The following is a 26200-nucleotide window of genomic DNA, read 5'->3' as shown; positions in this document are numbered from 1 at the left end:
GTGCATGAAGGAAATGTTTGGTTGGTAGGACCCTGATATACATTTGTTGACACTATTCTTCTTTTCTTTTTTTTTAAATTTTTTTAAAGAGTTTATTTATTCATTTGACAGACAGAGATCACAAGTAGGCAGAGAGGCAGTCAGAGAGAGAGAGGAAGAAACAGGCTTCCCACTGAGCAGAGAGCCCAATGTGGGGCTTGATCCCAGGACCCTGGGATCATGATCTGAGCCGAAGGCAGAGGCTTTAACCCACTGAGCCACCCAGGCACCCCGACACTATTCTTCTTAACAGCAATGAGAAATCCTCAGGAATCAAACTCCCATATTTTTCAGTTAAATGATCCTCTAACTGAGGTGGCTTTTCACGTTTATGCTATGGATCTCTTTGGCTGGCCTGTGAAACCTACAAGTGTTTTCTCAGAATAAGTTGCTAAATTCCCAAAATAAAATACCTAGGACTACAAAATGAAACAAGTTTCACTGAAATGCAATTATCAAAACATCACCAAGCACCTTTGAGATTTGGTAATCTATGGGCTTTTTATTAACATATTAAATCACAAGAGGTCGTGTGAGGTCAAATAATTCCCAAGTATTTCAAAAAATCTGTAACATTATATTAATAACAACAATGGAAATGATAAAAATAATAACAGCAGCAACAACAACAAACCATTGCTAATAGTCAGAGGTTTGTTGCCTATATTCAAATTCATGAAACCTCCTAATCTTATCCATGGACTTCCAGTCTCTGTACCCCCACCCCCACCCTGTGCTCCCAACTACAAATGCCAAGGACCCAGGTTAAGGGCCATTACTGTAACTAGGGTTCAGTTTGACCCTTCAGATCGTTATCATATCAAAATGATTAAAGTGTAGAAATTAAGAAAGGTCTGCTAACTCAGCCAACTAACAGTCACAGGTTGGCGTGTCCAATGGATCAATGTTGAGACTTAATCAACGTTTCTCCCCCCACCGCAAAGAAAACATATGGTAAGTAGAATGATGAAAGGGGATAGCTGCTGCTGACATGTTCTATAAGGAATTCAGAAGACAGAACTGGAAATCTTAGTAATGTTAGTAGCCCAGATATATGTTATGCTCAGAAAACATTCATCTGAATTAATATATGCTGTGTTTGGGACGATGACCACACTACCTGGAGCTTAGTTACAGCTCAACAGATGTTTATTAAAGGTCAGAAATCTAATAATGAAACTTCTTAATAAAGCGAATGAAAAAGGAAAGTAATGAACAAATAGGCTTATAAGAAAATAAAATCTGACTTCATCTGATTCCCTCCAGCCTTGAAAAGAAGCTTAAAAGAATTGAAAGGAAGAAGAGTAGAAAGCAGTGTCAATGTCTGCTAGACTACAAAGTGCCCTATCGTTATAATCACAGGAATTTTTAAAGATATCTAATGACAGTTATATTTTCAATACCCCCAAAAAACAAGCTGGAAAAGTAGGTGCTTGCATTTAGAACTTGTCATAAAAGGAATCTTTCAAAGTTGCGTTAAAAACTGGTTATGATATTTCAAATAACTGGAGAATATCCAGAGAACCTTTTAGCTAATCTTTTAGCTCATGAAAAGATTTTTGAAGTAAACCCATGGTAAGAAACTTCCAGCTGATTGGCAACAGGTAAAGTACTTTTATATTTACTTCTATCTCAAGGAAAAAAAAATTTCAAAGTCAGATATTTATTTCTATTGAAATCTGAAGGTGACATACAGTTGCTTGATTCCAAAATGATCTGCTACATAAAAGTGCTTCTGATATTTTATCTTCTGAAAGGAGACACCTGTGTAATGCTGCCATCATTTGTAAGTGCCACAAAGACAGAGAATGTAAACACATTTCATTTCTACATTAAAGATACTGCTTTAATGGGAATAAAATGAGATGACTTATCAACAACCATTTCCCTTTTGGTAACAAGATACTAAAGATACTAAAGACCATTCCCCAGACTTCAAATCCAAAATCCAAACTTCAAATCCCAGACTTCAAATCCCATAAAATACTTGCATTTGGTCAAAAATTTTTTAAAAATTAAAAATCGATCAGTCAATAAAAGAGAGTGTCTGTTTCTTATGGTTTCATTCCTGTATCTATTCACTTACTAAAGAACTTTTTTTTACAACTCTAATAGAAAAATACCCAGAGTTACAGCCATTTCTCTTACCTATTTCCTTTACAAATCAAGACAGAGACACTTTACTTCTAGCATAAAACTTATCAAGAAAAAGAAAGCATCAGAGTAATATTTTGTTTATAAAACTTGTTCCAAATTAGTCACCAGTAAAATGACAGCTTCAACAATAGTAAAAAAAAAAATTTTTTTTTGGCATATCTGTAAATGTAGGAAAAGTTATCATTTTTTCTCAAAGTAACAGTTTTATAATTTTATAAAAATTCTATGCTTTAATAATATCCTCTGTGATAATTTAATAAGAACTCTAAGCTTTAATAGTATCCTCAGTGAAGGAAAGCATCATGTAGGCTTGCTAGACTGGTGGGAATTAACAACTTAGAAAATCAAACTGCTTACTTTAGTAGTTAACTGTCACTAAGGTTAATGTGTTTCCATTAGAAAGCCTCCCAGTTAGAGAGCAATGCAATCTCTACACAAGGCAGAAACGTCTTCCTTGCTTTCTTTGCTGCAGTTTCAGAGCCATTTGCTTGGCTCATTCTGGAGGATTTCAGAGCAGCATCACACATAGCCCCTCTGATTTAGTCTCTAGACTAGACTAGACTGTCGTGCAATACGATTTTGAGCATTAGAATGGATTTGGCAATATTGAATGGTTTGCCTTTCTTTCTGAAAGTGTGTGAAACGTTACAAAGAAAAAAAAAAACGAACTTTTTCTCATGGACTAGGAGTACAAATCGAAATCTATGTGTAGTTTTCCAGTATCCTAATGCGTGCTAAAAGATGTTTTCTAGAATACGAAGAACGGTACCATCGAAAGATTTCAATTTGTAATCTGTCTACAAATACTATAAATCTTAACAGTTAGTGGCAGAAATGTCTGTCCATTTTACTTACACTATTTGTTTTTCTTTGAAAGCATGGTGTGTGCAAAGGTATCTGGCTTGGGTTTTGCGGAGTGGAAAAACATAAATGAAACTAGAAAAAGAGCTTGTGGTGGTGAATGTTGTAGAGTGTAAATTAAATCCCTAATGACATAACTTGGTGAGTTTTTCATTTTTTGACAAGTAAGCTTGCATGAGGTAAGCTTGATTCCTGTGGAGACAGTGCATTCAGCAGTTGGCTCGTTTGATCTTACCTCTCAATATCCGAGTGGAGATGAGCTCTTGGATGGGGGTTTCTCTTATGTCAATGTCTACATAAAGTTAGCTCATGCCAGCTGCTAATGAAACCTGGCTTCAGAGGAGCAGGTGTTGTTCTTTTAATAGAAACATACCCTCCATCTGGAGTTCTTGATAGCAATTTCTCCTAATATTATTGTGTGTATAACTATGCCTCTTAGTTTTTTGTTGTGGTTGTTGTTGTCATTTTGTTTTTTATTTTTTGTGTTTTTTTCACAAAGATATTCAACTCTTCTCCTTTTCTCTTTTTGGATCATGTTCTGAGTAATAGTTCTCTGGGCATCAAGAATAACTGGAATAATTCGTGCTGCAGTTTTGCTTGGAGGACCACGGCAGTCTCCATTATGCATTTAATAGACAATCGTGTTTTCAGGTCTAAAATAAATACAAATTATCAAAGGATAAGATGACCTACTGAGTGATTTTACTCATAAATCTTCTTTGATGTGATTCTTAAGGACTTGGAAGTACCAAATTTCAACTGTTCTGTAACTTAAAAAGAAAAAAAAATGTCAAAACTTTTCTAGTTCAAAATCCAGGTTGAGACATTTTATAAGAACTTTGTAAATGTCTATGAAACTATGTTATCCAGGCCATTTTTGTTTTATTTGGAGAAAATGAAGTATCCAAAGCTTGTTTTCTCTAGCACAAAATACAGATACTCTCCTTCTTATCGTCAAACACTCACAGAGCCCCATTCCATTGGTTTGTTTGGATCAGTCAATAACAGATTCTAGTTCAAAGTTTGATCACTCATTGACCTTATGATTCCTACTTTTTGTTGTGTGGTCTGAAATTGTCCCATAACTGGAGGAGGAGTCAAGATGGCGGAGAAGAAGCAGGCTGAGACTACTTCAGCTAGCCAGAGATCAGCTAGATAGCTTATCTAAAGATTGAAAACACCTGAAAATCCATCAGCAGATTAAAGAGAAGAAGAACAGCAATTCTGGAAACAGAAAAACAACCACTTTCTGAAAGGTAGGACCGGTGGAGAAGTGAATCCAAAGCGAGGGGGAGAGAGACCCCGGGGGGAGGGGCCGGCTCCCGAGAAGCGGCAGAGCAACAGCGCACAAAATCATGACTTTTAAAAGTCTGTTCCGCTGAGGGACATCGCTCCAGAGGCTACCCGGGGTGAAGCCCACGCGGGGTCAGTGTGGCCTCAGGTCTCGCAGGGTCACAGAAGAATTGGGGGTGTCTGAGTGTCGCAGAGCTTGCGGGTATTGGAACGGGAAAGCTGGCTACAGAGACAGAGCCGACAGTGAGCTCACAGCTCGGTGTTACCTTGAATGGGTCGCAGGCTCGGTGAGCTCGGAGCGCGGCCGGAGGTCAGGCAGACGGGAGTAACTGGGCGCTGTTCTCTGAGGGCGCACTGAGGAGTGGGGCCCTGGGCTCTCGGCTCCTCCGGGCCGGAGACCAGGAGGCCGCCATTTGTATTCCCGTCCTCCAGAACTCTACGGAAAGCGCTCAGGGAACAAAAGCTCCTGAAAGCAAACCCAAGCGGATTACTCACCCTGGCCCCTGGTAAGGGCGGTGCAATTCCGCCTGGGGCAAAGACACTTGAGAATCACTACAACAGGCCCCTCCCCCAGAAGATCAACAAGAAATCCAGCCAAGACCAAGTTCACCTACCAAGGAGTGCGGTTTCAATACCAAGGAGAGCAGCAGAATTCCAGAGGAGGAGAAAGCCAAGCACGGAACTCATGGCTTTCTCCCTGTGATTTCTTTTAGTCTTGCAGTTAATTTAATTTTTTTCTTTTTCATTTTTTTTTTTTTTTGCTCACCTTCTGGTAAAATTTTTTTTAACTTTTACCTTTTTCTTTTTTAACGTTTTTTTAAACTAGTTTATCTAATATATATATTTTTTCTTTTTTATATTTTTCTTATTTGTTTTCTTTTTCTTAAAATTCTTTTCTTTTCTTTTCTTTTTTCTTTTTTTTTTCTTTCTTCCTTTTTGAACCTCTTTTTATCCCCTTTCTCCCCCCTCGCGATTTGGGATCTCTTCTAATTTGGTTAAAGCATATTTTCCTGGGGTTGTTGCCACCCTTTTAGTATTTTCCTTGCTCCTTCATATACTCTTATCTGGACAAAATGACAAGATGGAAAAATTCAACACAAAAAAAACAAGAGGCAGTACCGAAGGCTAGGGACCTAATCAATACAGACATTGGTAATATGTCAGATCTAGAGTTCAGAATGACAATTCTCAAGGTTCTAGCCAGGCTCAAAAAAGGCATGGAAGATATTAGAGAAACCCTCTCGAGAGATATAAAAGCCCTTTCTGGAGAAATAAAAGAACTAAAATCTAACCAAGTTGAAATCAAAAAAGCTATTAATGAGGTGCAATCAAATTGTCCCATAACTTAGGCAAGTTACATGACAAATGTGTCAAAAAAGAGGGCTTAACATTTAGATCACCACTGCCCAAAGAAATAAATGCAGTACGTATCCACTGATAGGTCAGTGAGTAACTTTCGCTTCACTTACATAGCCTGATAGAACACACACATATTTATTGATATACACACCTTGCTATTCAAAAAATTACTTGAAGATAAGCAGCTTATAGTAAACTTAGAGCTATAATAAGGTCTAATATGTATAAAATCAAAGCTTAATTAATTTTGCCTTCTTTCCACTAATAGAAAAATATATGTTAAGAAAATGATTGCAACTATATATAAAATTTAATTATAAACTTTTTGCAAGCTGAGACCAAACATAAAACTCACAGTGTTGCATGAATTTAATTGTATAGCAAAAGTACAAATGATTTTAATCAATGTTTCTTTAAACAGTACTATGAGCTCATTAACTGTTTAAACAAATTAGTGGCAGAAAAGCTTAAAATATATATGAAAATATGTCCATACGTGAGATAACCTTCCTACCCTTTTTTTTTTCCAAAATAACTTTAAAAACTCATTCCATATAGCCATTCCTAAGGATATCATTCTGAGAAGATGGATGGCTTTTAGATATTTATGTTACATTTATTCTACATGTATCTACTTTTAGAATGATCTTTCAATCTACCACTGAAAATTTTGTACAAAAGTTCTAGTGACTTCAGAGATAATTTAGTCGACTGGTTGTATTACATACATACAGCATGCTTTTAAATTTTTTTCTCAAAAATAAAAATAAAATAAAAGGTTTTTTCTTTCTTTTTTATGATGCCACTTACTATTTCACTTGCTTCTGAGGTCATTTCCCAAAAATAACATAGATTTCTAGAATAGATTATTATTCATGCAGCATTTATAAAATGTATACAGATATGTGTATATGGCAACTTCATAAATAGATTCTCTCTGGACACTCCACCATCCTGACCAGGCTAAAATCACACATCCCCTCAAAGCTGAGCCAGCTTTCTTCTCAGAAAGCCTTCTCTTGTAACTACTTTTAGGCTAGAGGGAATGTAAGCATCCAATGATGTCTTGCCTAATTCCTATTCTTTGATATCTACTCTCTATTCAAGTAATATATTCTGTTGTATTTCTTTTTTACTCTCTAGATATCTTAATCTTATGCGAGCTCCCTAAATCAGCCCACATCAACTATGGGGAACTTACATGGGCAGGACAGCTTTAGTACTTAAGTTAGTCTGCATCTGTTGTTTTCTTTGGAGTCCCAATGGGTGACATTGAACTCTTAGTTGTTCATGTACTCCAGACTCCACACTCATGAGTGATCAAAATGGTACCCTGAGTCAACTCAGCAATGAAAAAAACCTCATGGTCTCTATAGGGTTGAAATAAAATGCCACATATTAATTTATATTCTATTTTATTATAGTGATTTACTCTAACTACAGCAATACTTGAACTAATGTATTAGAAAGAAAAGGTTTGGGATCTAACACAGAACTTTGTTCATAATTACTAATACTTCCTTCTATTGGGCTGTTGCACATGATAATAAAATAATTGATTATGCAGTCATCCTTTTAGTCTTGGCATTTCTGAATATTTTCCATTATCACTAGAAATCATGTCCAAGTCTAGTTTTATCAGCTATGGATTCTAGGCAAGATCCCAATTATCTCTTAATGGCCTTCCTTATAAAAAATGTATGTCTAAAAAGCTAACTTGACAGCTAGCTTGGAGAGGATTATCTGCAGTCCCAAGTAGATTTGGAATATAAAAATCCTGTTAAATGTTTCTGTTTCTCGTTAGTCTACATTATATATCAATGTAGTTTAATAGAACAGTCACTTTTTCTTTGTGGAATACAGACTTTGTTCTTTGTGAGTATTAGGACTGAAGTGTTGGAAACATAAACCAGCATTCTCACTGGGCTGCTTTTGCTCAATTGTGACATTACTCTAAGATTTGCCAAAGAAAAAAGTACAGTAATCATAAGAAAATTGAGAATTTTTGTCTGGTTCCCAGCTATCTAGGGTAAATCTCAGGATGTCTGTGAGACTGCATCTGTATCAAAACAATTTTTTTGCCTGGACAGTCCTTAACTTCCCGCCAGACTGTGCTCCTAATAGGAAGGAGAGACCCAATTATCCTGTATACCCAAACAGCTATATTTAGGATTTGTCGCTGCCTCAAAGGCATCCATCTAACCTGTAAGATTGTTTTTGAGGAATTCTAAGTTCATTTTGAAAACTGAGATATAATTTGAATGGTCGCATAAGTCACACCTCTACCCATATTGGTAGCCTTATAACGGAAGGACCACCATCCTCATCTTGTTACATCACCAACATATCATAAAATTTTCCATTTTTATCCACTCAGTAAACTGCATTTTATTGCTGCACAAATGAGGAAGGTTATTTTGAGTGGAGAAAGAATCTAGTCAGTCTGCTCACTCTTTCACTCAAAAATATTTATTACATGTTTTCTATAGAACAGACTCTATGCCAGACACAATTAGAGTGTTGGATGAAACAAATATGATAATGTCCTTCATGTTGCTTTTCCAGAGGACCCTAAAGAGTTGTACTTAAAATCCAGAGTCTCCCTTTGATCTCCAATGCCAGCCAGAAACACTTATCCTTACTTTCAGTTTGGTTCTGGGCTCTCCTCTGCCCATTGCTCAGACTAGAATATAATCCAGATGTTTGGTGTTGTAAATTTTGAAGGGGAAAATAAAACTTAGCAGAGAATCTGGGAACATTTGTGCTGTACTGTAGAATGCTCTGGAAGCTATTGTGGCAAAATAAGACCTCTGTAAGATGCTGTTTAAAAGTTGCATCATCCTAGCTCCAGTACCAAGGGCAGGGCATGACCAGTTTAGCATGCTTTCAAGTAAGAGTTCAGAGAGCCAACTTCTCAGACACCCCAGCTCTGGCCAATGTCTCCTTTGCACTTATTATTTGGCTCTGAACTATTGACTTCAGAATATCCTGAAATCAAGCTTCATGTATCTTCCTTCTCTGAAAATTATTTATGACCCCCCAATTCAATCGTTGCATCTGGTTTGTGGGCTAAAAATTTAAAAAGGCCATCAGGAACTCGTTAACTTCTCTTTCTCTCTCTCTCTCTCTCTCTTTTTTTTTTTTTTTTTTTGCCACTGGAAACACTGTAAATGCTGTGGGTATTTTATCTGTTAGAAAAGTATCAAGATTTGGTTGAGTTCATTCGTGTTCTCCAGCCTTCCTGTGCTTTCTGTAACTGCTGCTTAACTATCAGCATGCACAATTTGACCAGACACTGCCGATTTCCTCACATCACTTTAATGGAAGTGAAGCTGTGGTGTTTCAGTGCTCAGCTTAGACTACCTAAACAGTACAAAATCGCAGGAGTCAGTAAGTTCCAAAGGCACATTTTCAAACCTTTCAAAATGACATTGTAAATACAAAGATACAAATAATAACAAGATAGACTAAAGTAAGTATTTTTATGTAGAAATTTTAAATCGTCAGAATGAAAAACTTAAACTAGATCTTAAAATTAAGGGCTAATAATAAAGACTGATAGTTACTAAATCCTTAGGGAAAAAATCGTTTTTAAAATGTGAACAAGAAAGAAAATAGGTATAAGAGGAAGGGGCATTTATTAACTCCAACTAAACTGAGTTTGTAAGCTGAGTATGATCACAATCCATCATTGTGAGGAGCCTGGGAAGAAAGGAAAAGAACCAGAATGAAGACATTGATTTTCTTCCTGAAGAGATCACCTGCTGATTACACCATTCTGGAAAAAAATGAGTTAAAAAAATCAATTTTGAGTGAATGTGTTAAGGGTAGGGGAGGAGAACTGTCACTGAGACTGAGAGTGTGAGCAGTACTTTGGGAAGAAAATTTCCTCAAATTACCTCAACTTTTATTATTATCCAAGCCCAAATCAAGACTTTTTTTTTTTTTTTAAATACAAGAGGAAGTACATTAAAAAAAAAAAAGATTTTATTTAATTATTTATTTGGTAGACAGAGATCACAAGCAGGCAGAGAGGCAAACAGAGGAGGTGGGGGAAGAAACCTCCCCGCTGAGCAGAGAGCCCAATATGGGGCTCCATCCCAGGACCCTGAGATCATGACCTGAGCTGAAGGTAGAGGCTTAAACCACTGAGCCACCCAGGCGTCCTGAGGAAGTACATTTCAAATACATTATTTATCCCTCTGCTTCAATTTAATTTATAATTAGCAATTATAAGGATTGTTTTAATCAGGTAACAAAGAATATTTATAAAACACATTAATGCATACATTAAAACAGTAAAATGACTTATTTTAAAGGCAACGTTGACATTTTAGCAAGAAAAAACTAATGCTATTTATTCCAGGGCTCAGTTTAGAGAAAAAATCTTCCTGGGATACTATGAGAGATTATGTTTTGTGATTACTACAGGTGAAACACCATGAAGACAGCACTTCTTTGAAACAATACTGTAAGAAAGCAATGAAGAACAGGGTGATAAAAGCAATGCACTGGGAACTAAAATCTTCGCATTCCTGTTGAGAGAAAAGCCACAGGTTTCTTGTTGACATTATTTGTCATTTAAAAATATGCAAATAGATCACGTGAAAATGATCCATGCAATGAGAAATTGCTACTGTGGGTAAGGGCTCTGAGGCAATGGTCCTAACATAGGATGCCAGACTACCTGGGACTCTTGATGTCTATGGGTTCTTGACTTTTCTGGCTCATACCTTTACCTTCTTCCAAAACTGATGTTCCAGCTCACTACTTCTTCACATATGGTCATGTTTTCCAGTGATAGAGAATTGGGATTAAGCAAGGTATGCAGACAAGAAAGAAAAAAAAATAATAAATGGCATCCTAAGAGAAAAAAAAATTGGTATGAACTGTGGTAAAGGGTAATTTAAGAACTATGTGTAAGTTGGCACCTGTGGACAATTCACTATGTTTCTATGTCTCTTCTATCTATTCCAAACTCTTTGAAAAAATTCTAATTTAAAGAATGTGGAAATAAAGAAGTCAGAAAAAAGCCTTTAGAGTTATTGATTTTTGCCAAGGGTTCAGAGACAAATCAGTAGCAAAAGAATTGTTTTTTGAAGAAATGGTGCTGAGACAATTGAATAACCTTAGGCAAGAAAAAAAAAAAAAAAAGAAAAGAAAAGAAAAAAAGAAAAAGAATAAAGAAAAGCAATTCATTTAGATTTTTACCTCATACCATATATAAATATTAATTCCAAATATATCATAAACCTAAATGTAAGAGCTAAAACTATAAAACTAAAAAAAAAAAAAAAAAGAGAGAGAGAGAGCGAGCGAGAGAGAGAAAACATGATAACCTTAGATTTGGCAAAGATATATCAGTTATGATACCCAAAGCAAATTTCATAAAAGAAAAAAAATGGATATATTAACTTCCATCTGAATGAAAGATCTCAGTTTTCACAAGATATAATTAGGAAAATGAGAAAAGAAGAAATATACTTGGATAAGATATTTATAAATCATATATCTGGTAAGGGACTTATACCCAGAATGCAGAAGAACTCTTACAATTCAATAAGAAGAAAATAATTTTAAAATGGTCAAAATATGTTACTAGATATTCACCAAAGAAAATATAGGAAAAACTAATAATAACCACCTGAGAAAATGCTTAATATCTTTAGTCACTAGCAAAATGTAAATTAAAACTACAGTAAGATGTCACTTTATATTCACTGGAGAGGCTCTACTCCATAACACTGAAAATATCAACAGTTGGTGAGAATATACAGAATCTAGGAACCTTATACATCCTTTCTGGTAGGAAAGCAAAATGATAAAACCTGTTTGGAAAACACTTGGGAAATTTCTTAAAAGTTATACATGTACGCACCATATAACCCAGCAATTCCTGTTCTAGTTACCTACCTGAGAAAACTGAGAACATAGGACTACACAAAGGCATGTATGTGAATGTTCCTAGCAACATAATTTTTAATAGCTCCAATCTGAAACCAGTCTTGATGTTTATCAACCAGTGAATGAATATACAAAGTGTGATATATTCATACAATGGAATTTTATTTTCTAATGAAGAGGAGTGGACTACTTTTACACACAATAACACAGATGAACTTCAAAAACATTACGCTAAGTGAAGGAAGCCAGACACAAAGGAAAAGACAGTGTATAATTCGTTTATATGAAATTTCTAGAAAAGTTAAATTCACAAAGAAAAGAGATCAACAGTTGGCTTGTGTTGGTTGTAGGAGTAGGATTGACAGCAAATGGGCATGAAAGAACCCTTTCAGATGGTGGAAATGTTCTATAATTGTATTGTGATGGCAGTTGCACATTTATATAAATTTAATAAAAATCTCCAACACTTATAATTGGTGAATTTTGTTATTATGCAAATTATACAAATTATTATTCAAATTATATCTTAATAAAGATATTAAAATTTTTAAATCTATGTGAAAGGCAAGTCTCCATGAGCATAACTATTTTTTTCATGTTCTTAAGAATAAGCAAATATGTAGCTTACTAGGAATATAGTGTTTATAGAAAAGATCGAGTGATTTACTTGTGACTGTAAACATTATTTCAAAGTTTAAGGTTGTGATTATGTCCTCAGGGGACTATTTTCACATAAACTATGTCCAAGGAACCTTGTACTTACCTGGTTTTTCTGTAAATACACACAGTAAATCCAGCAACTTAAAAGATGAAGGAGGCTTTTTCCCTTCTTGCCTGGTACCAAGGACTACTTGCATCTGTCAATGTTATTGAAGTGTTACGTGCAAATTATCTGCACATCAGGAGGAGTCAAGATGGTGGAGAAGTAGCAGGCTGAGACTACTTCAGGTAGCAGGAGATCAGCTAGATAGCTTATCTAAAGATTGCAAACACCTACAAATCCAACAGGAGATTGAAGAGAAGAAGAACAGCAATTCTAGAAACAGAAAATCAACCACTTTCTGAAAGGTAGGACTGGTGGAGAAGTGAATCCAAAGCAACGGGAAGATAGACCCCGGGGGGAGGGGCCGGCTCCCGGCAAGCGGCAGAGCAACGGAGCACAAAATCAGGACTTTGAGCACAAAATTAGGACTTTTAAAAGTCTGTTCTGCTGAGGGTCATCACTCCAGAGGCTAAACCAGGGCGAAGCCCACGCGGGGTCAGCGTAGCCTCAGGTCCCGCAGGGTCACAGAAGGATCAGAGGTGTCTGAGTGTTGCAGAGCTTGCAGGTATTAGAATGGGGAAGCCGGCTACAGAGACAAAGCTGGGGAGTGAGCTCACAACTCAGAGTTACCTTGAACTGGTCCCAGGCTTGGTGAGCTCAGGCGCAGCCGGAGTCCAGGGAGACGGGAGTAAATGGGCGCTGTTCTCTGAGGGCGCACTGAGGAGTGGGGCCCTGAGCTCTTGGCTCCTCTGGGCTGGAGACCGGGAGGGCGCCATTTTCATTCCAGTCCTCCAGAACTCTAAGGAAAGCTCTCAGGGAACAAAAGCTTGTGAAAGCAAACCTGAGCAGATTACTCAGCCCTGCCCCCGGTAAGGGTAGTGCAATTCTGCCTGGGGCAAAGACACTTGAGAATCACTACAACAGGCCCCTCCCCCAGAAGATCAACAAGAAATCCAGTCAGAACCAAGTTCACCTACCAAGGAGTGCAGTTTCAATACTAAGGAGAGCAGCAGAATTCCAGAGGAGGAGAAAGCAAAGCACGGAACTCATGGCTTTCTCCCCAGGATTCTTAGTCTTGCAGTTAATTTATTTTATTTTATTTTTCAATTTTTTTTTCTCTTCTTCTGCTAATTTTTTTTAACTTTTACCCTTTTCTTTTTTTAACGTTTTTTTAACTAGTTTATCTAATATATATATATTTTTTTCTTTTTCATATTTTTTCTTTATTCATTTTCATTTTTTAATTGTTTCTTTTTTTTTTTCTTTCTGAACCTCTCTTTATCCCCTTTCTCCCCCCTCACGATATGGGAACTCTTCTGATTTGGTTAAAGCATATTTTCCTGGGGTTGTTGCCACCCTTTTAGTATTTTACTTCTCCTTCATATACTCTTATCTGGACAAAATGACAAGACAGAAAAATTCAACACAAAAAAAAGAACAAGAGGCAGTACCGAAGTTTAGGGACTTAATCAATACAGACATTGGTAATATGTCAGATCTAGAGCTCAGAATGACGATTTTCAAGGTTCTAGCTGGGCTTGAAAAAGGCATGGAATATATTAAAGCCCTTTCTGGAGAAATAAAAGAACTAAAATCTAACCAAGTTGAAATCAAAAAAGCTATTAATCAGGTGCAATAAAAAATGGAGGCTCTCACTGCTAGGATAAATGAGACAGAAGAAAGAATTAGCGATATAGAAGACCAAATGACAGAGAATAAAGAAGCTGAGCAAAAGAGGGACAAACAGCTACTGGACCATGAGGGGAGAATTTGAGAGATAAGTGACACCATAAGATGAAACAACATTAGAATAATTGGGATTCCAGAAGAAGAAGAAAGAGAGAGGGGAGCAGAAGGTATATTGGAGAGAATTATTGGAAAGAATCTTCCCAATATGGCAAAGGGAGCAAGCATCAAAATCCAAGAGGTGCAGAGAACCCCCCCTCAAAATCAATAAGAATAGGTTCACACCCCGTCACCTAATAGTAAAATTTACAAGTCTTAGTGACAAAGAAAATCCTGAAAGCAGCCCGGGAAAAGAAGTCTGTAACATACAATGGTAAAAATATTAGATTGGCAGCAGACTTATCCACAGAGACCTGGTAGGCCAGAAAGAGCTGGCATGATCTATTCAGAGCACTAAACAAGAAAAACATGCAGCCAAGAATACTATATCCAACTAGGCTATAATTGAAAATAAAAGGAGAGATTAAAAACTTCCAGGACAGAGTGCAATAGAGGGAGGAGTCAAGATGGCAGAGAAGTAGCAGGCTGAGACTACTTCAGCTAGCCAGAGATCAGCTAGATAGCTTATCTAAAGATTGCAAACACCTGCAAATCCATCGGCAGATCGAAGAGAAGAAGAACAGCAATTCTGGAAACAGAAAAACAACCACTTTCTGAAAGGCAGGACCGGCGGAGAAGTGAATCCAAAGCGACAGGGAGATAGACCCCGGGGGGAGGGGCCGGCTCCCGGCAAGCAGTGGAGCAACGGAGCACAAAACCAGGACTTTTAAAAGTCTGTTCCGCTGAGGGACATCGCTCCAGAGGCTACCCGGGGTGAAGCCCACGCGGGGTCAGTGTGGCCTCAGGTCTCGCAGGGTCACAGAAGGATCGGGGGTGTCTGAGTGTCGCAGAGCTTGCGGGTATTGGAACGGGAAAGCCGGCTACAGAGACAGAGCCGACAGTGAGCTCACAGCTCGGTGTTACCTTGAATGGGTCGCAGGCTCGGTGAGCTCGGAGCGCGGCCGGAGGTCAGGCAGACGGGAGTAACTGGGCGCTGTTCTCTGAGGGCACACTGAGGAGTGGGGCCCTGGGCTCTCGGCTCCTCTGGGCCGGAGACCAGGAGGCCGCCATTTGTATTCCCGTCCTCCAGAACTCTACGGAAAGCGCTCAGGGAACAAAAGCTCCTGAAAGCAAACCCGAGCGGATTACTCACCCTGGCCCCTGGTAAGGGCGGTGCAATTCCGCCTGGGGCAAAGACACTTGAGAATCACTACAACAGGCCCCTCCCCCAGAAGATCAACAAGAAATCCAGCCAAGACCAAGTTCACCTAACAAGGAGTGCAGTTTCAACACCAAGGAGAGCAGCAGAATTCCAGAGGAGGAGAAAGCCAAGCACGGAACTCATGGCTTTTTCCCTGTGATTTCTTTTAGTCTTGCAGTTAATTTAATTTCTTTTTCATTTTTTGTTTTTTTTCTGGCCTTCTGGTTAAATTTTTTTTTAATTTTTACTTTTTTCTTTTTTAACGTTTTTTAACTAGTTTATCTAATATATATATTTTTCTTTTTTATATTTTTCTCATTTGTTTTCTTTTTTTTTTAAATTCTTTTCTTTTCTTTTTTTTTCTTTTTTCTTTTTTTTTCTTTCTTCCTTTTTTAACCTCTTTTTTTCCCCTTTCTCCCACCTCACGATTTGGGATCTCTTCTAATTTGGTTAAAGCATATTTTCCTGGTGTTGTTGCCACCCTTTTAGTATTTTCCTTGCTCCTTCATATACTCTTATCTGGACAAAATGACAAGACGGAAAAATTCAACACAAAAAAAAGAACCAGAGGCAATACCGAAGGCTAGGGACCTAATCAATACAGACATTGGTAATATGTCAGATCTAGAGTTCAGAATGACAATTCTCAAGGTTCTAGCCGGGCTCGAAAAAGGCATGGAAGATATTAGAGAAACCCTCTCGAGAGATATAAAAGCCCTTTCTGGAGAAATAAAAGAACTAAAATCTAACCAAGTTGAAATCAAAAAAGCTATTAAGAGGTGCAATCAAAATGGAGGCTCTCACTGCTAGGATAAATGAGGCAGAAGAAAGAATTAGTGATATAGAAGACCAAATGACAGAGAATAAAGAAGCTGAGCAAAGGAGGGACAAACAGCTACTGGACCACGAGGGGAGAATTCGAGAGATAAGTGACACCATAAAACGAAACAACATTAGAATAATTGGGATTCTAGAAGAAGAAGAAAGAGAGAGGGGAGCAGAAGGTATACTGGAGAGAATTATTGGGGATTTCCCCAATATGGCAAAATTCAGGAGGTTCAGAGAACACCCCTCAAAATCAATAAGAATAGGCCCACACCCCATCACCTAATAGTAAAATTTACAAGTCTCAGTGACAAAGAGAAAATCCTGAAAGCAGCCCGGGTCCTAGCCTCAGCAATCAGACAACAAAAGGAAATTAAAGGCATCCAAATCGGCAAAGAAGAAGTCAAATTATCACTCTTCGCAGATGATATGATACTATATGTGGAAAACCCAAAAGACTCCACTCCAAAACTGCTAGAACTTTTACAGGAATTCAGTAAAGTGTCAGGATATAAAATCAATGCACAGAAATCAGTTGCATTTCTCTAAACCAACAGTAAGACAGAAGAAAGAGAAATTAAGGAGTCAATCCCATTTACAATTGCACCCAAAACCATAAGATACCTAGGAATAAACCTAACCAAAGAGGCACAGAATCTATACTCAGAAAACTATAAAGTACTCATGAAAGAAATGGAGGAAGACACAAAGAAATGGAAAAATGTTCCATGCTCCTGGATTGGAAGAATAAATATTGTGAAAATGTCTATGCTACCTAAAGCAATCTACACATTTAATGCAATTCCTATCAAAATACCATCCATCTTTTTCAAAGAAATGGAACAAATAATTCTAAAATTTATATGGAACCAGAAAAGACCTCGAATAGCCAAAGGGATATTGAAAAAGAAAGCCAACGTTGGTGGCATCACAATTCCGGACTTCAAGCTCTATTACAAAGCTGTCATCATCAAGACAGCATGGTACTGGCACAAAAACAGACACATAGATCAATGGAACAGAATAGAGAGCCCAGAAATAGACCCTCAACTCTACAGTCAACTAATCTTCGACATAGCAGGAAAGAATGTCCAATGGAAAAAAGACAGCCTTTTCAATAAATGGTGCTGGGGAAAGTGGACAGCCACATGCAGAAAAATGAAATTGGACCATTTCCTTACAGCACACACAAAAATAGACTCAAAATGGATGAAGGACCTCAATGTGTGAAAGGAATCCATCAAAATCCTTGAGGAGAACACAGGCAGCAACCCCTTCGACCTCAGCCACAGCAACATCTTCCTAGCAACATCGCCAAAGGCAAGGGAAGCAAGGGCAAAAATGAACTATTGAGATTTTATCAAGATCAAAAGCTTTTGCACAGCAAAGGAAACAGTTAACAAAATCAAAAGACAACTGACAGAATGGGAGAAGATATTTGCAAATGACATATCAGATAAAGGACTAGTGTCCAGAATCTATAAAGAACTTAGCGAACTCAACACCCAAAGAACAAATAATCCAATCAAGAAATGGGCAGAGGACATGAACAGCCATTTCTGCAAAGAAGACATCCAGATGGCCAACAGACACATGAAAAAGTGCTCCATATCACTCAGCATCAGGGAAATACAAATCAAAACCACAATGAGGTATCACCTCACACCAGTCAGAATGGCTAAAATCAACAAGTCAGGAAATGACAGATGCTGGCGAGGATGTGGAGAAAGGGGAACCCTCCTACACTGTTGGTGGGAATGCAAGCTGGTGCAACCACTCTGGAAAACAGCATGGAGGTTCCTCAAAATGTGAAAAATAGAACTACCCTATGACCCAGCAATTGCACTACTGGGTATTTACCCTAAAGATACAAACGCAGTGATCTGAAGGGGCATGTGCACCTGAATGTTTATAGCAGCAATGTCTACAATAGTCAAACTATGGAAAGAACCTAGATGTCCATCAACAGATGAATGGTTAAAGAAGAGGTGGTATATATACACAATGGAATACTATGCAGCCATCAAAAGAAATGAAATCTTGCATTTGTGATGACGTGGATGGAACTAGAGGGTATCATGCTTAGCAAAATAAGTCAATTGGAGAAAGACAACTATCATATGATCTCCCTGATATGAGGAAGGGGAGATGCAACATGGGGGCTTAAGTGGGTAGGAGAGAATAAATGAAACAAGATGGGATTGGGAGGGAGACAAACCATAAGTGACTCTTAATCTCACAAAACAAACTGAGGGTTGCTGGGGGGAGGAAGTTTGGGAGAAGGGGGGTGGGATTATGGACATTGGGGAGGGTATGTGCTATGGTGAGTGCTGTGAAGTATGTAAACCTGGTGATTCACAGACCTGTACCCCTGGGGATAAAAATATATGTTTATAAAAATAATTATAAAATTAAAAAATAATAATATTTTTTAAAAAATTATCTGCAGATCATCTGTTAAATTATCTTGAATAAAGACTAGAAAAGATTAAAGGTCAAATATCTCTGTTTTAGAAATAAAATAATAAAATAAAATAACATCTTAATAATGTTAATTAATGTTTAAGCACTGAGAGAATTTTTTTCACTCAGATTTATGTTCTTTCTGATTCATTACAATAGAGGAGGTGTAAGAGATGTGAAGTGAGGAGAGGAGAGATGGGGCAACACTTGGGATAATGTTCAACAATAAGGGTTGAAACTTATTTTAATATCCATTATGGATTTCTTGACATGTGCCTTTACTTAGGAGTAAAACAAACTATATTTATTTTCAAATATCAGGTGATTGCTTTGTCACACCCATCATCAAATGATGTTTTCATTATCTTTTATTTAGTTTTAACTAGCCAAGATCCATTGAAATTCAGTTCAACTCTGTGTCAGCAGAGATTTTAAGACAGTGTTTAGAGGGAGAAGATAGGACATTTTATTCTGTGTTTAATGTACATCTTGCGCCGGTTTAAAAAAAAAAAAATGTACTAGCATCAGGAAAGCTTTTGCCAGCATGGATTCCAGTCAAAATGAAACAAAACCAACCAAACAAACAAAAAACAAGGCATAGTTTCCCTGTGAAAATGTTTCAGTTTTGAGATACAACCTGATAGAAGTTGTAGGGTTAAGAGAAATAAAGCAAGGGATCATCATTTCTAGAGTCTCTGTCTAAAGGTTCAGATTAGGTTATGCTCGCATATGAAAGCTGTGTCTTAAATTAGCAGTAGTATTCAAATGCTATGGAAAATACCGACTTTGCCACAGAGTCAGTCCCCAGACTGGAGGAAACTAGGTATTGTTTTCTTGGGAATGTATATAAGCTAAGGTTGAAAGCTAAAAAGTACAATCCTGTGAGGTTTTAAAGTATTTTATTTATTTATTTTTGAGACAGAGAGAATTCACCAGCGAGGGGAGGGGCAGAAGGAGAGGGAGAGAAACAGTTGCTGTGCTGAATATGTAGCTGGACTTGATTTCACAACTCTGAGATCATAACCTGAGCCAAAACCAAGAGTGGGCACCTACCCACCTGAGCCACCCAGGCACCCCAATCCTACAGGGTTTTTAATATTACCAGTTTTTGTTTTTTCACGATGGTGTTTAAAATTGACAGAAGATTTTGTTTGTAAAATTATTCTTTATTTCTCTAGAGACTATTGGAGAAATGATGATCACCTTCATCATTTTCCTTTTGATTATCATTTTCAATGAAAACTTATGTTAGAATATGGACTTATTGAAGTTGTCATCACAATTACATTATTATCACATGGTTAGAAGGGTATGTCTGTGATAAACTGTTTTAAGTAATTAAATCTATTAACTGTTAATAATGACTTTGTCATTTAAATTCCATATTTCTTCTTAGATTCCTAAAATGAGTTGCCTACATCCTAATTTCTCATGTAGCTAAAGAGCATATCATGTGAATCTAAGAGTTTCCAAGTTTTCAAAGACATCTCTATGCCTCTTCTCTTCATTTTTTTACTAAATCCTCTTCATTTTTTTACTAAATCAATTTAATTGATTTTTACTCTTAGCATAGGAAGAATTATATTAAGCATAAAACTTGAGAGAAGCTTTGCCTGGTATTCATAATATGAATAAACTCATTTGTTTTAGATTTTTCCTATTGCATTCTTCTACTTGGTTCTTATAAATCAGCCTGCAAAAGAACATATTACTTACTTACTCTCACATTAACAAATTTAAAGTTACAAATTACAGGTAGGTTAGTCCACGTTGTACAGAAACAATTTTAATTATAATTAAGAAAACATTGTCATTCCTGCAAAAATTTCTCCCAAACATTCCTTGTCAGATTGAAACATTCATGAGGGCTTATGACATCCGAGGAAGAGAAGAGAAGACTCAAAAGAAGCATGAACACAATTTGGGGGAAATTTATTTTGAGAAAATATTGTTCCTTTTATTTTCAAAAGCATCTACTGCGCATTATAGAGGCTTTTGTGACTCATTAGGTTAAGATGCGGTAATTAGGATCAAAGTATATATTTTTATTGAAATTAATTACATTTAAAAAACTGACTTGTGAACAATAATAATATTCTCACATGAAACACAGAAAGGGGTCTGAAAGGTCTGAAACTGAATTTCACTCCACAGCAGTTGGGAAGTCCTTTGGTAAAAGGCAAATGACTAAGGGGTACAGGATATCATAGAGGTTTTCTGGTTCCATGTAAACTTTCTTTTTGGTCTCTAAAATATTAATCAACACAAAGTTACTGTGGCTGAGCTGGGTGTTCTCTTTCAATGTCACCTTCTCTAAGCTGAGCAAAATACTTGGGCAGTTATTCAACATTAGACTCCATTGGTCTTAAGTCCAAGGGAAGTTGGTAATTGCTTTGCAAATATTAAAGATAGAAATGGCATTTTAAAAATTTAGATTTTATTCTTTTTGGTTATGGATTTTGCCCAGAGGTAGATTTTTTAAGAATTACGGAAGCTCTATTTTGTGATTTTGCCAGGTATGTATTTGTGAACGTAAATTGAAAGAGATGGGACAATAAGACTGTGTTTGCATTTTAGGAGAGAATAAATGAAAATATGTGGTGTCTGTTTTCTTCAGGGTGCAATGTGTCATCTAGTGGACAATTTTCAAATATGTTTTGCGATCTATCATCCATTCTCCTAGAAAATAAAATTGTAGTTGGCTATACCCCAGTGATTTTTTTTTTTTAAGATTTTATTTATTTATTTGACAGACAGAGATTACAAGTGGGCAGAGAGGCAGGCAGAGAGAGAGGAGGAAGCAGGCTCCCTGGGATCATGACCCGGGCCAAAGGCAGAGGCTTTAACCCACTGAGCCACCCAGGTGCCCCCCCAGTGATGTTTTAAGCTCACAAATTCACAAAGGATTCTGTCTTCTTGGACTTGACATAGGCAGATGTTGTTCATGAAAAGAAATTAGAAATAGAAGAAAAGGATGGGAGAAATGGATGTTAGAATTGAAAGGAAGGTGTTTTATTTGTATCAGGATGGAGTAGATTACATTTTGGTAATAAAAAACCACCCCCAAATTCTAGCACAACAGACGTTTCTTTCTCATGCACATTATCCACCTAATGTGGGCCAAAGAGAGTTCTACTCATTTTGGTTACTCAGGGACCTAGAATGGCAAAAACTTCAGCCTGACAAAACTTCTCTTGACAGTGGAAAAAGGGATGTTGGCAAACCTCAGTCTGGCTCTTAAAAATGTCTACTTAGATTTCATTGGCCAAAGCAAGTTACTTGGCCAACTCTAACTTCAAAGAAGATAGAGAAGCCCAGTTTTGCTCCATGCCCTGAAAGAGAAGAGCCAGAAATATGCAATGAAGAGCCATACGGAATCAAACAGCATGATAGTTGATATTCAAGGAATGGTTTGTTGGAGACCTGATTGATCATATCTTAGACAATTAGTTTTACTCCTAACAACTTACTTTGGTTTCTTCAACTAGCCTATTTATTGGGCAAATAAGCACTATTTTGAATTGGAGAGTCCCCTGTGGTACATACCATTTCCATTTAGTCTTGTCATCAGGAATTATTTTGATTCCAAATGAAGAGAAGAAAGTGATTCTCAAAAAGCTTGGTCTTGCCCTGAATAATATTTTCATAAAATTCTCTGAAATAGGTCCTATTTCAGTAGGCACCTATTTCAGTAGGCATGAGGAAGCACTTGAATATTTTGCCTTGCACAGATAACTCTTACAGAATATAAATTGTTCTCACTATGTTAGGAGTGGTGACTTGTGGCCAGATCTTGATCCTTGAAACTAAACTAAATTACAATTAATAAAACAATTACACTCTTATCTGTTTATCTGTTTATTAAATATCACATCAAATTCCTATTACGGATCACTGAACACAGGCCATGTTGTATTTTGATGCTAACTAAAGTTACCATATTTTTCACCGCTATTGTTAGAATACTTCTTTTTTTTTTTTTTTTTTTGCGCCACTTCTATGCATAGGAGGTAGTCTACAAAATACAACTTGGGTGTTAAGGACACAGGGGGTACTCAATAGAGACTTGAAAATAAAGGCAAGAAAGTTTAATTTTCTGAAACATTTTCTTTACTGGAGCAAGCTGTACTTGAAAGTATATATGATTATCTCCAAAAGTCCATGACCAATACATATTGCAACATCCATTTTTCAGCATTGCTAGCAAAGTAAATGTAAAATTATTATAGGTTAGTTAAAAAAATATTAATAGGTTAAAATGTAAAAAAAAATTATTAATAGGTTAGTATTGGAAAGAAATCTGAAGTCAATTCTTCCATACCTTTTCACAGTAGTACTCTAGCATCAAGTTAGGATGCCCTAAATAACCTCTGTTGCTTTAATTTAGAAAGTCCTTAAAAATAATGTTTAAAAACCCACAGAAATTGAAGAGAAAAACCATTTCAAATAATTTTTTTTTTAAATCAGAGATCCAGTCAGGAATTAATAAAACATCATTTAATGATATAGGATGGCAGGGTAATTCACCATTTTTATAGTAGCTTTTATAAAATCACAGAGCCCCCTATATTGAACTAGAAGCTGAAAAGGAAACAGAAATTTCTTTTGATTTGGATTGTCAAAGGAGTCCCAAGACTGAGATTTTAAACTCCCCAATAGATTTTTGGTTTTACAGTGGTTGGCAAAGTTATTTCCGTATACTCCCTGAATTAGTAGTAGATGTTTCACTTGAAAAATAGAGAAAAATAAACATTAAATAGAGAGTACAAATCACTCATAAACTATTAAAATTTATGTAGGCTCTGAGGTAAAAGTCCCTTTGTCCTCTTCAATCCTAGTATTTTGTTCTCTGTGCTTATGCATACACACCCACATGGATATGTAACTTTTAAAAAGGGAAAAGAGCATATAACACACATTGACTTCTAAGGTTTGCTTGAATGCAATATATCATGTATGCCTTAAGTTTGTACATCTAAGATTACCTTATTGAGATAACTATTTAGTATATCACTATCCTGTTGTCCTTACTTACCCAGTCATTCTCCTACTGATGGACATTTTTGTGGTTTCTAATTTTATAGTAGTCCAAATAAAGCTAGAATAAGTATTTATATATTGTGAATACTTTTAAAATGTCTTAATTATAAGAATCAAAATGTCTTAACTAAAAGAAAATTTATTAATTACAAGAATCATGGGACCAATAGGAAGAGAACAAAAAGATAAGAGATGGATAACAAAGAAATCTTTGTTGATTAGCAACCAATTGGAGAACTCAGTACAGATTGCTTCTCTGGGAAATCATTTTTAGAATATTCTATATGTGCTATTATTGATGCTTTGTGACATTATGGAGGTAATATCTGTTTAATAATATCTAATACCGAGGTAGCATCATGCCACTGACCCTCTGGATTCCTAAATATGTGTCTTAATTCTAGTTTAAGTGAGCACTTTCAAGTACCACATGATTTGGGAATGACTGTAACAGTGGGAGATGTGGATTAGGTGAGTTTCCCTAATAATAGATAATCAAGGCTACTTTCCCTAATAATAGATAATCAAGGCTACTTGCTACTTCCCACCATAAGATTTCTGTTTGGTTTTAAACCCAATGAAGAAAATAACTCCTGTCCAGAAACTACTTGAGAAAACATACACTTTATATTTTAGTGTCTAACACATAAACCCAGATGATATGCACTTCACTGTTAATGAACCAAGGTTTATATTGGAGAGACTCGGTTAATTTACATGGTATAATTATTTCTATATTTTCAATGAAGTTTTCTTTTCCAATTATTTGCCCCCCCCCAAAAAAAAAGACCAAAACTCAAACTGATATTTTGCTGCAGAGTGGAGAAAACTCTATACATTTAGAGGGATTTCATGATCAAATCTGGAAGAGATTGGGTTATTTTGAAAAATTAACTATGGAGTTAGACTTTGCCAAAATCCACATTTTATTTTAAATGGATTCTGAAACATTTTAAATTATCTCAAGTTCGCCTAGTTTTACTCATGGTGACTGTGATGTGTAGGATAGCTCTAATTTTACCATTTATGGCTTACTTTTACATGTTTCTTCTATCACTAATTTTATTGTTTAGATCAGATTTCAGATTGCTGCGATTTTTTCCAAAATACTCAGCCACTTTACATTTGGAAATAGAGAAATTAGTTTATTTTTAGTTAGCTTTCAAGATCATAGTTGAATTCCTTGCACATGATTATCAGGTAGAAACCATAGGTTATGGAAAGGACTTATTAGCTTCTTAGGCATCAGCTTCATAAATAAGGAATTCTACAAAATCCTCTTTTGAGAATATATGATTTTAGATCATGGAAATATATGTATTATATTAACTTTTAATTTTCATTATTTTTGGCTTTAATTTTATGGCTAAGAGAATACCATTAAGCAAACCCATAGTTTATTGATAGGCTCTTAGAAGTTCATTATTCTCATTCTATTTTTGTCTTCCAGAGGGGCCTGGCTGATGTAGGTCCTCCTAAATTAGGTGAATAAATGAACCAATGCAAATAGTCATAATAAATAATATTGGCCCATATTCACAACCTTTCAACTTATTAGGGTACTAGTGAAGACATGTTAACAAAAATTCAAAGACTTAAGCTATCACAGTCATGTGACTTAATTATTATGTATTACAGACTTACATTTGAAATTCAATCCATGATTCAAAGCATCAATTCACTTGGAGAAAATTACATACTAATCTTATCCAAAATAATTGCAATTGACTGTCTTTAGATTAATCTTATGCTCTCCTGTTTGCAACTGTCACTAACAGTCTCCATTTTTATTTTTAACATAGTCTCTTTCACTTATGTCTGACCCTTGTAAATCCTTTGACTCTGCTATTCATACCTTAAATAATCCTATTATGTTTCATGTGGTATCATACAAGGAAAAATGTCTATGAATTGACTCAATGCTATAGTATTTCCAGTCAGTTTAAAGTGGACATTATAGTTAAAGTTATGATTTTAGGCCACCCAATGTCTGAAGCCCCTTCTCATTTTTGGAGAATGCCCCATCTTGAAAATGCCAGATACTAATTGTCCTCGAATCCTTTGCAGTGAGATACAAGCACATGAACTAAGTTTCCTCTAGCAGACGCACCTGCCTCAGAGACTCTCAGGCAGCAGCAATAATCACAGATGGCCCGAGTACTGGGATATAAGCAGTGATGTTAGGGTTGGACTCCATTGGTCAGTGCTAATGGTATTAGCAGTGCCAGCTGCAATATTTATTTATTTTTTTATTTTTTCAGTATTCCAAGATTCATTGTTTATGCACCACAACCAGTGCTCCATGCAATATGTGCCCTCCTTAATACCCACCACCAGGCTCAGCTCTCCCCCCACCCCCTCCTTTCAAAAACCCTCAGCTTATTTCTCAGAGTCCACAGTTTGTCTCTCCCCGCCGATTTCCCCCAACTGACTTTTCCTTTCCTTCTCCTAATGTCCTCTATGTTATTCCTTGTGCTCCACAAGTAAGTGAAACCATATGATAACTGATG

The 26200-nt window shown here is 36.6% G+C and overlaps 1 long non-coding RNA gene across 6 annotated transcripts in view; it reads right to left on the bottom strand.

Moving 5' to 3' along the window:
* LOC131826731 (uncharacterized) overlaps positions 1-26200 on the bottom strand; it is a 175335-nt gene that overhangs the window by 55189 nt on the left and 93946 nt on the right. For 4 of the 6 annotated variants that reach the window (XR_009351720.1, XR_009351722.1, XR_009351725.1 and 1 more), the window contains exon 1: positions 13007-16134. This is a non-coding gene — a long non-coding RNA (uncharacterized LOC131826731). Of the gene's footprint in view, positions 1-2257; positions 3828-13006; positions 16135-26200 lie in introns of those variants that run through there. The other 2 variants (XR_009351721.1, XR_009351724.1) reach the window with 2 other exon arrangements.

This window comes from Mustela lutreola, chromosome 3, assembly GCF_030435805.1.
Source record: "Mustela lutreola isolate mMusLut2 chromosome 3, mMusLut2.pri, whole genome shotgun sequence".
NCBI lineage: Eukaryota > Metazoa > Chordata > Mammalia > Carnivora > Mustelidae > Mustela > Mustela lutreola.
The sequence above is the reverse complement of the archived record's forward strand: the minus strand, read 5'-3'. Positions and strand labels throughout refer to the sequence as shown.